Source organism: Hyla sarda, chromosome 2 (assembly GCF_029499605.1).
Source record: "Hyla sarda isolate aHylSar1 chromosome 2, aHylSar1.hap1, whole genome shotgun sequence".
Taxonomy (NCBI): domain Eukaryota; kingdom Metazoa; phylum Chordata; class Amphibia; order Anura; family Hylidae; genus Hyla; species Hyla sarda.
In genome coordinates, this window is record NC_079190.1 from 209,384,573 (window position 1) to 209,389,209 (window position 4,637).

Here is a 4,637-nt window from a genome sequence, read left to right on the forward strand (position 1 = left end):
AATGACGCTACGTCTAATAGGGCGGGGCAGCGCCCCAAATTTTGTGTGCAGTAGGGCACTAAGATTCCAGGGTCTCAATAGAGCGGCCTCGATGTTCGTGTTAGAAAACTGGGTACCCTGTCTGAGCCAGTCTATGCTATGTCTGAATAAGCAGGCCACATTATAGTGCCTGATATCCGGCAGGTTAAGGCCCCCTTTGTGTTTAGGTAGCATCAGTTTTCTAGCCACTATACGGGGTCGTCTACCGGCCCACAGGAATCTAGTGAACGCTGAGTTGAGCAAGGTGACATCACGATGAGGTAACAAGACGGGAATCGTCTGTAGAGGATACAATCATTTCGAAAAGCTCAACATTTTGAGTAGGTGGCTCCGGGCCAATAGAGGGAGAGGCAGCGATTCCCACCTTCTCAGCTCAGCCATCACTTTTTGAATCAATGGGGGAAATTTAAGGAATATTAAGAGGAGGCCGTCTTACCTATCTTCAGACCCAAGTATTTAATGGAATCCGTGGACAAGGATACGGGTAAAGGAAGATCAGCCTCCCTGAGAGCGCAGTGGTTAGGAGCCAGATCAAGCAGTACACTCTTGGAGATATTAACCTTGTAACCAAATGCGGTCCCAAAGTCGGATAAGAGATCAAAGATGAGCGTTAGGGATTCCTTAGGGGCATCTAAGAAAAGAAGCAAGTCGTCTGCAAAAAGGGCATGGGTGAGCTCCAAAAAATATGGAACGCTTCATGAATTTGCGTGTCATCCTTGCGCAGGGGCCATGCTAATCTTCTCTGTATGGCTCCAATTTTAGTATATGTGCTGCCGAAGCGAGCACGTTATTTTAACATTGCTTTTCTATGTGAGGGTCTTACCCACTGTGGCAGAACGAGGGGGCGGGGCTGTGATGTCACGATCCTCCGGCTCCTGCATCGCCAGTCATCAGGCATGGAGCGAAGATCGCTCCGTGCACAAGATAACTAGGGTGCTGCAGGGGAGATTGAGGGAGTTTCCAAGGATAGGGGATAAGATGTCAAGGGGGGGAGTACCCCTATTTAGCACTCTAGGTCAGACTGGTGATCACATGACCCAGTTGCAGAAGTGAAATGTATTGCTGCAGCTTTTCTGGAATAAAACTGATGGAGTTGTAGGACTATTGATGGTGAGTATGCATAATGTGGGCAAAAAATAACAAACAAGGAGTGCTTATGTAAATGAATTGTACATTATTAGTTCTTAAATCTTTTACCAGAAAAAAAAGATTTTTGCTAAATCAGTTGTATTTTGTTTACTGCATAAAACTATTAAATAACTTTTTTTTCCACATTTAAACCCTTAAAGGGGTACTCCGCCCCTAGACATCTTATCCCCTATCGAAAGGATAGGGGATAAGATATCAGATCGCGGGGGTCTCGCCGCTGGGGACCCCGGGATCTCGGCTGCAGCACCCACCTGTTGCTGCTTACGGCAGTGCTGGAGGCTCTCATCCTAATGCCTCCCAACCACGGTGACGTGAGCTCGTGACGTCACGACTATGCCCCCGTGTGACATCATGCCCCGCCCCCTCAATGCAAGTCTATGGGAGGGTGCGTGACGGCTGTCACGCCCCATCCCATAGACTTGCATTGAGGGACGGGGTGTGACATCACACGGGGGCGGAGACGTGAAGTTACGATCTCACGTCACCGTGGTCAGGAGCCGAAGCCTCCAGCGTTTCCGAAAGCCGCAACAGGTGGGTGCTGCAGCCGAGATCCCGGGGGTCCCCAGCGGCGGGACCCCCACGATCTGACATCTTATCTATGCTTTGGATAGGGGATAAGATGTCTAGGGGCGGAGTACCCTTTTAAGGACCAAGCCCATTTTGGCCTTAAGGACCAGGCCAATTCTATTTTTGCATTTTCGTTTTTTCCTCCTCACCTTCTAACAATCATAACTCTTTTATATTTTCATCCACAGACTAGTATGAGTACCAGTTGTCCTTTGTAATTACATCACTCATTTTACCATAACATGTATGGCACAACCAAAAACAAACTTTTTGGGATACCACATTTGGTTATGTAAAAGTTTTAATACATATTTTATACTTATTTTTTTTTGGAATGAAATGTGATAAAAAAAAACAGCAATTTTGGACTTTATTATGTTTACTCCATTCACCATACGGCATAATTAACATTATATTTTGATAGTTCGGACATTTATGCATGTGTCGATACCAATTGTTTATTAATTTAGTTTTAACGTTTTTTGGGGGTAAAATGGGAAAAAAGGGACATTTTACATTTTTATTGGGGAGGGATTTTTCCATTTTTTTAACTTATTTTTTTTTTACACTTTTTATGTCCCCATAGGGGACTTTTTATAGCAATCATTTGATTGCTAATACTGTTCAGTGTTATGCATAGAGCATAGCTATGCATAGAGCATAGCACTGATCAGTGTTAGCTTCTGCTCTGGTCTGCTCGATCTCAGACCAGAGCAGAAGACCCCAGGAGACAGCTGGAGGCAGGTGAGGGGACCTCCATCTGCAAGCATGGATGACCAGATGCCTGTGGCAGCGCTTTGTATAATTGTCCATAAATGTCAATGCATGCTCTGATGAATTTTTACTCAACGGAGAACAGAGATCACTGGAGAATAAGGACTATGACTAATACTGACAGTTAACTATGCATGACAATACTTTATACATTACTAGACATTTGGCGGATTGGGTTGCCGGATGCTCTCTTCCCAATGCCTTGGCAACTGGGGTCCCTTGGTATTACACACTTCTCCCCAGAACACTATTTATATTTAATGCTAGACATTTTATTTAGCTAGACATTTTTGTAGATAACATTTGACATTCTGTTCCCTTTGACTTTTTACTTGCTTCTGTAAGTAACAGGAATACCTTCTGGCCAGGAAAACATCCTGAGCACGAGGACACAAGAAATATCACATTAGACTTTAGTGACATATGACATTAGTTTGATTGTGTGATTGTGAGTGTTTCACTCCTACTGTACTTTATGTGTACATGACTTTTATGTGTACAGGTGACTATGTGTGTAATACACAACTTTACTGTTTACTGTACTTGATGCTGGTGATGGGGTTAAATGGAGCAGGCCTGGTTACTTCTGTTGGTGCCTGATGGTCAGGCCAAACCTCCTCAATTCTGGGAGTAGGCCTGGGCACCTCGGTGGGAAAAGTTTAGCTTAGATACTTGGGATCCATTACAGGTGGATCTGTTGAGGCCTGTGGGGCCTGTGGACCCGGCCAAAGCTCTGTGGCTGCAAGAGTGGGCCGGGTCAGGCCTTTAGGCAAATTTAAGTTGCGTATTGGATAGATGTTATGGAGAGGATAGATAGATTGGCAGGCCTTTTTAATGGTTTAGCCTAGGATGACTGGAACCAGTGTGTTAATAACTCCTTCAGGTCTTTTATTTTGCACCTCTTGGGTCATGATTTCCTTGATCTTTTTGCGAATCTGACAGACTTGCTGATGCTGGGCAGGGGGTGTCCTTTTGCCCTGGTTGTTGTGCTTCTTTGGGACTCCAACGCAGCAGAGACAGAGAAGGTAGCCATGTGCGGTCTGTGCGGTAAATGGGCTTTCATCTTGGGACACCATTTTTTCTTCATGGCTGAACCCCTTGGCAGATTAAGGGTTACTGATCCCTTTAAGAGACTTAGTGCGGGGCTGCAGCGATCTGGTCAGTATGGGTTGGAACCCCCCATATAGTGCTTTCCCTTTATGCTGCAAATCTTTAGGGGTGCTGCGGGGCACTACAGGGTGTATACAGGGGCTTCCGGGTACCAGCGACTTACTTTTCCCAAGCGTTGGTGTTGGTAGAGTCTGCGCAGCAGCGGGTACTTGACCGGGATCTCCGGAGCTGGGCGCAGCCACCTGGATTCGTTGTACAGCTGCATCCAGGGATCTTCCTGCTTTGGTCCCCTCAGCAACAGGCTCCAGTTCCATCTTGGGACTCCCGGCACACGGGGATTGCTGAGACTCCCAAATCTTTTGCTCCTCGCCAGCGCTTCCGGTGAACTAAAGAGGTCGGGCTTCACATTGCTTTTTATACTGGTCTCTGACAAGATGGCCACCAGCCGGAAGGACATCGTCAGCAGGGCATGGGACCGGAAGCGACTCAGCGGTGCAATCCTCTTTGTCCGCCCCTCTGGCAACAAGGGGCGGACCTTTCAAGTTCCACCTCAAACTGGACACGGCAACATGATCTCCATGCCCAGGGGCGGGACACTGGCTCAGGCAGGAACCTTTTGCGTGCTTCTCGACCATCAGGTTAACCCTTGTGGGTACAGCAGAAATTTTAGCGCGCAACATGGACTCCGTCCTGATCTTGCACATTGGCAATTTAACAGCAAAGTTTTCTTCACCTCCCCCTCTACTTTAACAGCGCCACGGCATTAACACATTACAATGACAAAGTCCCGTACAATCTTCTGGCGCAAACTTTTTTACAACTGCATGCAATTTACTTTTGGCACAATTCAGACTCAGACTAATGGGGAGGACTTGCGGCTTTATAGTTAAGCCACACACCTGTACCCTTTTAACTGGTTGATTTGTGGTTAAGGCACACACCCGTATCCTGTTCGTGATGCCAAAGTTGTGGTGACACCAAAGTTGTGGTGTAACATG

General features: G+C 46.6%; 1 non-coding gene across 1 annotated transcript; it reads right to left on the reverse strand.

The window, feature by feature from the left end:
* Window positions 1-718: 718 nt before the first annotated feature.
* LOC130359641 (U6 spliceosomal RNA) lies at window positions 719-825 on the reverse strand. Its single transcript, XR_008890345.1, has one exon. It is a non-coding gene; the product is annotated as a U6 spliceosomal RNA (small nuclear RNA).
* Window positions 826-4,637: the final 3,812 nt, after the last annotated feature.